Here is a 10,045-nt window from a genome sequence, read left to right on the forward strand (position 1 = left end):
GTGTTTGCGTTAGCAAGCATTCCTTTGCGCCCGTTCCTCCTCTCCGAAGGTTTTGGGGTATATAAGCGTGTGTGCTATTAAAATTCGTTGCTGTGTTGCAGAATTTATTGTCAATTTTCCCCCTGTCTGAGTCTCCTCCTTGTCATTATGAACCAGCGTGTCTCTGCGCTTTCACTGTTATCTATTATGCATTAAATCTGTTCGTTATAGTTCCTGTGTCATTTCCGCCCATTTTGGTGCCGAAACCCAGGAAGCGTAGCCTCACTCATTGACAGAACTGTTCCGGGAACGGGAAAACGGTATATAGTAACGCTAGCATATTAATGATTCCAACTGCCATTAAACCAGGTTATTCTCAGCAGACCGGATATTCTCTGTTCGCTTGTCGTAATTATGCAGTTTGTTTTGAGCCGTACGCAACTTATGTTTGCGCGTCAAAGGGGAACAGCCATAATCGCGATAGAACAAAAAGTTCATTGCCAAAGAGGGCGAAAACCGAAACATAGAAAGAAACAGCAGCATGGCTGAGCGGATGTAAGCGCCCAAATGTGTTATAAGGATGTTGGTACCCGCCATTTTGTCAACGGAGTTGCTTGAGATCCACTCAGAATTCGATGCTCGGTGAGACAAGGTTGGCCTATGTCAGCACTCTTGTTTTCCTTTGCATGCACAAGGTACAAGAAATCCCCTGTCCGATTCCGTCAGATCCGTGGTGAACAAACTTGTGTAAACAATATATAGCAAAACATATACAAATAATGTACGCTTGTATGTGACAGCTGTAAGTATATACTTCAAACAAGAAAATCTCTAAAACACGGTACATGACATCGTGCAAGAAAGATTGATGGTTATAGCTTACGTTATCTCAGAAAAAAAGGAACTGCTAGAAAAGACATCAATGGTTACTCAAGATTGTCGCACTACTAATACAATTAAAACTTGAATGACACATGCAATGCAAGAAATTTTACCAAGAAAGGAAAAACAGTTTTTCACAACGGTATAGTCATCACTCATATTCAATCTTGTCTGGCAACTTGCTCACCACAAACCCACAAACTGCTCATCTAGTGCCATATGCGCATACGCGTATGCGCATATGGCACTAAATGAGCAGTGGCGAAAGCTAATGCGAATAATCTCGGCATATGACCCGCCGTCCTGACAAACTATCTTATTGTTTGTCCTCTGACATTTAACATGATATGTAGTGGCATTGTACACGACCCCTTTGGCGATCATTCGCTCGTAAGCGGTGGATGATGAAGGCGATACTGCCCTTGCATTTTTTAATATGTTAACGGTCTCGAGCCCTACACCTTTCCCAAGTGCCCGTGCAGACGAAAAACTTTCAAATCATGTTGCAGCAAATGGTTCTGAAACAGTTGCGCAGCATAATTAAAGCGTCCACTGAAATCGGGCACCGGTAGGTCCAAAACTGAAAACACTTTTTTTTTTGCAATGTGAGTCAAACAATAAAAAGTGAAGGACATTGACGACTTGCAATAGAGGAGCTCTATTTCGCACGCAAACATAAGAATGATCCTAGAAAAGAAAGAAAGAAAAAAAAAAAAAAGACTGCCGAGGCAGTTTCTCTGCTGGGTCAGTGCAGGTTGAATTTACATTGTGAAACCATCCAACTGCCATTCGAAAACAAGAATAGTTCAATGCTGGATTCGAGCTGGAAATGGGATGCATCTTTGTGGGATCCGTGTGGGATGTTCCAGCGACTACGCCAGATAGTGTTAGATTCCTGGCTGTGAAGATAAGCTGGGCTTATATAAAGCGAAAAAAAAGGAAAAAGAAAATAACTGTCGAAATTAATTGCACAACGTGTACAATTAAATTATGCTCAAATACAATAAAACATATTGATGAAATAATAAAATAAACGGAATAAGAATAATAATTCTAATAATAAATAAATAAATAAGATAATAAAATAAATAAAGACCGAAACGTGTGCAAAGTTATGCACACAACTCCGCGTTCCTGAGTAGGTTGCAAAAAACTGATTGTGCACTGCGACAGCTTTACCCTGCGACGCTTCAGCTTTGCCAGTCTGTCAAAACGAAACTACAGCCATAGTGCTCTCGTCGTCGTATGCGACCGAGCGCCATCGGCATCAATTCAGAATATGTTTTGAACTTGGAAACGTCTGTTGGCGTGTAGGATCTAAGATGCAGTCCGGTAAAATAGTGCTTCCTGCCCTTCAGCTCCGCCGACCGTATAAAAATCTGAACGTCTTTACATTTGTGTAGTGAGGTCCTCCGTCACGCATTTTGTTCCTGAACCCGTGCACGAGCTCTGTTAGCACAAAGGTAAGCGGCGTGTTTCGGACGCTTGATCCTCAACTCCCAAGCGAACCAAGAGGTGTTCTAGTGACCCGAAGTGCCTTCATGATGTGCCATCATCCCGCTTGCACTAGACGGACTTACTTTGTCGGACAATTAGATTAGAAGGTGCTACTGGATAAGTGACGTTCGTGATTTCTCATATACATGTATCAGATTTTGCCTGCTTCAAATTGTGTCACACATTATCTCCTTATGTTGTTGTCACTGTTGCTGTATGTACACTGGATATTTGTAGTATTATCTGTTTTCATACCTGTTAGTGTGGATCAACTTTGGATAAGAAATTAATGAAGCAGAGTGGCGTTTTCATTGTTTTAGCTTCCTTTTTCATGCACCTTTCTTTCTTTTAAACGAGTTCGCATAGATAGTGTCTTCATTTGCAGCCAAACTGTCTCACATTCTTACAATAAATCTTCTAATTTATTGCTCAGTGCCACTTCATAATTTTCTCGGCATATTTCAGCCTTTTCAGCTTCCTCGTGCAACAGTTTATCTTGAATCAGTTGCTTCAACGAGATCTGATGCAAGTTTTCAGTAAGGATACCCTATAGACATGGGTGAACTTAGAAAAGTAACCAACCTTTCTATTCTGAGTGCTTTCAAGAGCTATATTCTCTGAAGTCCAGTGATGGCCAGTAGTTAACTACATGTAGTTAAACTACCAGACTGTAGTTAAAAAGTAGTTATCAACTACTTGCAGAAATGTAGTGGCAACTACTAGTTAAACCACTATTTTAAGTAGTTAACTACAGTAGTTAGGTTACTGAAGGCGCGAACTACTTCAGACTTGGCCGCAAGCTTTACGGCACGATTGTGCTTCCGACTTTTACCTTGAGCTACTTGTTTGATGAGAACGGTGTCGTGCATGTGTACTAAATCTCCACTTTTAATGCTTGTCCAGCAGTGTTGCGGATTTAATGAGTCAAATCGGATTTAAATCAAATCCATGTTTTTCGGAACACCGCAAATCAAATCCAAATCAAGTCTGGATTTAAACTTGAGGCCACAAATATCATTTTAAATTCGGATTTGTTTTTGGTGTGCTAAATCAAATCCGTCAACGAATCCGGGGGCTATAGTTCCCGAAATAACTGTAGTATGCAGCTGACCATGTCTACAAGGTACAGGTACTGAATGCATTCGCTGGATAATACCCGTGAGATGGTATAAACACATATAAATCTCACCTGCAGCGAAGAGTATGAACAGCCAACATAGCGATGTGAAGGTTGACACTGACATTTTATTTATTTTCACGTGGATATCGGAGTAACATATTTGTCAAATACGCTTACTCAGCACATAAGATAAAGCCAACTGCCGGGAATTATGTTGTGTTAAATGTGACGGCTGCGTGCTGCACACCAGTTGTGTTATAACAATCTCAGTAGTGCATCCGTCCAACACGCGTAAGTAGTCTTATTCTCTCAAGTTCTTGTTTAGAAAGACGAGCTGTTCCAATGTAGCTTGGTGCAGCCTGTTTCTTTTCGCGGTCTTGATCAGGCTGGCTGCTGAGAGCACTCGTACGACTGCTCCAGAACCTGCAGGTACTGCAAATACATGTTTCGCTACTTCCGAAAGCAGCGGGTAGCGGGCCACTGCGGACATCCAATAGCAGTGAGGGGAAACAACATCATCCTTTACTGTACACTCGCTTAAATAGAGGATTTCGTCGTTCGTTTTTGCGGTAAGAGTTCTGCGGTGGCACCGAGTTGACCATAAGCAAGCCTCTATGAAAAAGGGCAACCAACATTCACGTTCCTGTTCCTGGACACAATGACCTCATACGACTGGTTCTCATGTGGACATTTCGGGACTTATTTTAGCAATCTCTGGGACACCAGAACGCGACATCAGTCGCAGTTCAGAGCCAATAAAACAGGCAAAATACGTGTATGGTAGTCTTTTTCTCGAACGTACATTGTTTGAGCTCAGTGGACCAGTGGTGGGCTTTCTCCAATGCGTTCCATTTCCGAGAAATTATAGAAAGCTGTGATACCGTTGTGAATTAGACATCGAACTGCCCATGTGATTATATGTGAGAGTATTGCATAGCGTACCTTTAGTGCTCGGAAGGGAAGATGGCTATATGCCTCAGAGGTGGTCTGTCTGACAGACAAACCACCTCTTAAACTTGAAGCAGTCTACAAACAGTATCCGTAGACTGCTTCACGCAATCAAAAAATCGTGGCATTTCTTTTTAAACGAAATACAACTTTTAGCGGGACATTGGGAACCAAGATGGCGGGATGCAAGGCAAGCCATCTCAAATCCAAACCATTTCCCTTCAGAAGCTTGACCAAATACACATCCGATTTCGTCAAAAAAAAAAAAAAAAAACGTGATTCAATCGAAATCCAAATCATCTGCCAAAACTGTGATTCAATCCAAATCATCTGTCAAAAATGTGATTCAATCCAAATCCAAATCGTCGTCATATTTTCCCCGTAAACCAAATCCCAAATCAAATCCCCGAGCCCTTTGATGGATTTAAATCCACCGTTGTCCAGTGAAGCCTCATTTGCTGTGAAATAATTATGCAACTCAGTTTATCGCGGAAGCACAGAAAGAATCCCGCCGCAAGCTTTGTATTTCACGGTCGTAGCAATGGCTTGAGCCAAAGTTTATCATTGCTTGTGATTTATATTTAGGAGTCCAAGAACACTACAAGGGATTGGTGTTGATGGACAACGTTAAGTAGTTATAGGTGTAGTTAAACTACATTGAAGTAGTTAAAGAAGTAGTTTTAACTACTCCCCTGAAAAGTAGTTGAACTACTAGTTAAACTACTCCATCACGAAGTAGTTAGTAGTTATAGTTAAACTACTGTAGAAGTAGTTAGCGGCCATCACTGCTTTAGTCTTTTGGTGGTTTCGATTAAAGGAGCAGTCTAGAGGCCCACAACTTTGTTTCTGTTTTGGTCAGTATGGAATCTTAGGCGGCCGAAAACAGTTTTCCCACAATTAGTGCAACCGTAGCTAAACTGGGACGCATGCAATAGCTCCCCAAACCTCTCGCGCGCGAAACACCCTCCTTCGCCTTCACGATAGGCACGTGATGAGCGCCACCACACACGTCACTATGTGACGCAAGTGGTGAGGACGCCCCTCATTGGACTTGGGATCACATGATCGAGGGGAGCAACATCGCCCAGGCCGGAGCGTCTGCTACCGCTTCGGAGACGCCATGCGTTCTCCGGCTACGTGATGTCCGAAACGGAGGGTTTGAAGGCTGTCCACGACACAACCACGATTTGTTGGGACCGCAGACACCACGAGAAGAACGAGTGGTGCAGCCCGAAATTAACTGCGTTTCTACAGCAAAAACCCGGTGCTTCTCGACAGTGCGCAGCCTGTCCGACAGTTTTCACCGCGCAGTTGGTTCAGTGGCTAACAGGTGGCGCCACAATACCGCTTCCACAATAGCTTTCTGCTGCTGTGAATTCTGAGATTGCACAGAAGCCACGGATATATTACTCTTGTGATCGTAATCTTATTGTCTCAGGCTGCGTATATGCTTCTTTTTTTTTTTTAAGAAAATGTGATATAAATCATATAAATAATAGAAGTCAACAAGAAGCAGCTCGCAATGTTCGTAGCAGACGGTTTTTCCTACGAACGATGAGGGGCTCTCTACCACGAACGTCACACTAGAGTGGGTATGGTCTGCAGTTGGAGCGCTCCGGCCTGTCACCGCGGCAGCGATTTTCCAATTTAATTGCACCGTGGTGATACAACTTTGGACAGAAATATTTTGTGGGGACGCTTTTCACATAGTGCTTTACAAGAGGACAGCAGTTTTGGGCCTTGTTGGATACCACTTTAATGCTCCTTTAAGAGCTTCGTGGCATCATTATTCTTCTGCTAATGATGATTATTGTTTGTTTCTTGCGAACATACAGGGTGTTTGTTTTTATTCGCTACAACATTTTTATTAAAAACTAGTAGAGCAAAATAGATTCAATTTTTCAGTTGAGTTATATGGCCATGCGAACATTCGCTAGAAGAAAATCATGCAACAATATGATCATGAATTACCTAAAGTTCATTAGCTTTTTAATTAGGGGACTTCTCGCAAAGGCGAAATAACAGAACGGGATCTATTCGGCGTCGAAAGTAATTTCATGTTGAAAAAAACACACAAACACGCATGTGCATTGAAATATCTGTGGCGGAATTTTGCTATGCAAATGAGCCGGAACATGGACTAAGCACGTTGCTGGCGCAGAAAGAGCGACATGCAACCCAAGTGGGAGGGCCACGTAATTTTGAGCGATGAAACTGATTGATGTAGGAGCTAATGGCCAAGTAGACCGCTCTTCCACCCGGACAAGGCGAAGGTCGCACCGTTTCTGCGTTTGCAAACTGCGTATTTCTTGTTTCGGCTCAGTTGCATAGCGAAACTGAGCGATGAACATTTCAGCACAGGTGCGCATTTAACACATATTTCCACGTGGAATGTCTTTCAACGAGGAACATATTCCTTTCCATTTCCTGGCTTTTATGCGAAATCCCATAATTAAAGAGTTAATTAATCATTATTAGGTAATTATTGATCTTGTAGTTACATACTTTGTTCCGGAGAATGTTCACCTGTCCATATTACTCAACTGCAAAAACGGCGTCTATTTTGCTTTGCTAGTTTCTAACTACAATTTATGTGACGAATAAAAGTAAACACCTGCAGAATGCTTCTTTGGCTTCACACAGCCACGTACCTGTGGCAGTCCGTACAACGCCCAAGAACACCGTGTGCAAATTCAAAATATGACATGTTTAATTAGTGCAGCTGGTCCTTTATATCTGCAGACATTAGAGGTTGTCCTTTAATGACTGCTGAATCTCTCTCACTGCTGCTTCACCAGTCGATTCTCTTGGGGTGTTAGTAGTGATAGGGTCCATGGCTGAGGCATAGTACTCTCCTTCATGGTAGCACCAACTACATCCACAGTACCCGTGAAACCCGACATTGTTTTGCATGGGGGCAGAGATACGTAGTCGACACAGCAGCATAGTCCAATAAATCTGCTTTGAACAATGCTTCCTGACTTGCATGACTTCATTGTCACATCACTGAAAACATCCTTTGCATCGTCTACAGAAACGAGGAAGGTGTTCATGTCCAGCTTTCCTTTACCACAATCTGCCTCACAGTTTTCGGCAACACGTGAAATGACCAAGCAGATTTTTGCTGATTTAAGTTGTGCTGCTTGTGCCCCATCGGTATTAAATGTATAAGAGAAGTTGTCAATTGATGACAGGACCTACCCGGGCTGGGATAATGCTTCATACTTTGCTCCGTCCAAGATACCTTCAAATTTGTTTCTCGTTAATTCTGTACAGTGACTGCCGGCAACCTCTTCCCTAGTGTTCGGTTTACAGTGCATTGTTGCGCTTTATGAGGTGCTCCCTGGAAACGAAGCAGGAGTGAAGGAGAATGCACCTTCAACTGCTGCTAAATGTTAATTACATCTTTTAGATTTTCTATTTCCCACTATCTGATGCACGACAGTGTTACTAGCCAAACATTTCGCATCTGTGAAGGCACAGTGCGACTGAGAATATTACACCCAAGCTGAAATATGTGCTGTGATAGAATACAATATGTAGTGCATTGATCCAGTAAATTATCCAAATCATATCGAGTCTAATTCATTTTTGCGGGAATTCATTTACACTCATTGGAAAGCTCTACACATCTAATGTGACTATACCACAACAAACCTACTGGCAAATCGAAATGGAGAACCATTCCAATGAGAAATATCCTGCTGGGGCTCATTGGTTCAATGAGACATGACGGGGACATTCAATGAAATCTCATTAACACTTGCTGTGATTTCTCATTAAGACTCATTGAATATGGCACCATTTTCAATGTAATATTTGTCCGAAATCATCTATTCGGAATGAGAATTTTCGCAGTCACTGAATGAGATTTGTGTACATGATATCCAATAGGTTCAATGAGATTTTCATAGGATTTTGAATGAGACAGTTTCCAGCAGGGATATTAGAATAGGGCGGCCATGACAGTGCATGGTAGTGCATTTCGGTCTCAGGAGAGTTATGTGCAGGCACTGCTAGGGGTACTGCCGATGAGCATCCATGTGGGACATCGTTTCGATTTATGCACCGATAGCTCCTCTAGCGGTACTAGAACACAACTCTCCTGCGTCCACCATGTTGCCCTATTCTGATGCACGAAAGCAGACGTTTTTGTTGCTCCGTTTATTTTTTAAGCTGAGTATGGCTTCCACAATGTTTCTGCAGGTTCCACACGCATAAATGCGCCATCGTGCGCCACTGGAAGTTCGTTAGTTAGGTACACAACAGGCTGTGTGCCTAAATGCGGGTCATGTTTTTCTGCACACACCCTGTATATATAACCCTGTACAGTAAAACCTCCAAAGTCGGACACCTCCCTACCTTGGACAACTCCCCATGTCGGACAAGATTTCATTGCACAGGCAGGATCCCATTGAAACTACATGGGGACGAAATTCTCTATGTCGGACACCTCCCTATCCCGGAAGTAGGACAGGGTTTTCCCTGCTAAGTCGGACAAAACCCTGGCCAAATTACCTTAATCTCGGCCCATCTTTGCACCAAAGACTCAAAATGAGCCAGTGGCCTTGACTTTCGCCCCTTTTTTCCCCTATACTGGTCTCAGCATTTTGTTGCTTTAGTTTTTCGAGTCCAAAAGCAAGAGCTGTCAGTCTACATTGTAATTCTTTGTGTGAGCACTTGTCTTCGGTTTGTCTAGAGCCTTTGAACGCGCACGGCACCAAAGCAATGAAAAGCGGGCTGAAGCTTCAGAGACATGTCCTCGCTGCTCGAAAAGCTCCAGAGGTAATGCCATTGAGTGGAATCTGAACGGAATTGAATCTACCAAAATCAGTAATAATTATCAGCGAAGAGTGGGTAGAGGTACCACTACCACCAGGTACCACTATCAGGCACCACCACCAGGTACCACTAAGGGCCATAAATTGAAGAAGGGGGACATTTCTGGCAACACAGCTGTGATCTTTTCCATTTTTTGTTTCCCTCATATTCTGTAACTCGGACACCTCTATAAGTGGGACACGTTTCGGCTGCACCGCGGATGTCCAACATAGGAAGGTTTCACTGTATATATATATATTTCTTTTGTGTGTGTGTGTAGGCCTAGTCCATTTGCAGAGCCGCGGAAAGTTGCCCGGCAGATTTTGAGGTTCTGCTTTGCGGAAAAACTAGTTTTTACCGCAGAAATTTAATGGCTTTAGTTATGAGTCCCTACTATATGGACTGAACCTGTCAGATCAGTCGCCTATGCCAAACACTGCCTGCAAATATTAAGATTTACGCTTTTTTGTTGTTTTGTTTTTTCTGTTCTTCCTTCCTCTTATTTCTATACCAGTTTTGCATATATCATAGGATCCCGCTAGAGTGTGTGATTCTTCAGCTTTAGGTATGTGTTCTTCATTTTTCTTTTCTTTCTTTCCTTTTGTTTTATCTTGCTTTCTTCTTTTCTTTGCTTTTTTTGTCTTCCCATTTCACTTTTTTTTTGGAATAGCAAGCCAACATCCATCTGGCTTACCTTTCCTTTCTTTTTGCTAATAAACATACCCCTCCCCGCCAGAGTTCCTACTTCGCAGTGCGCCCTTGCCCCAGGGGAAAATTAAAACTCTCCGCCTCTGATTT

The sequence above is a fragment of the Ornithodoros turicata genome, unplaced genomic scaffold (assembly GCF_037126465.1).
Source record: "Ornithodoros turicata isolate Travis unplaced genomic scaffold, ASM3712646v1 Chromosome12, whole genome shotgun sequence".
Lineage (NCBI taxonomy): Eukaryota > Metazoa > Arthropoda > Arachnida > Ixodida > Argasidae > Ornithodoros > Ornithodoros turicata.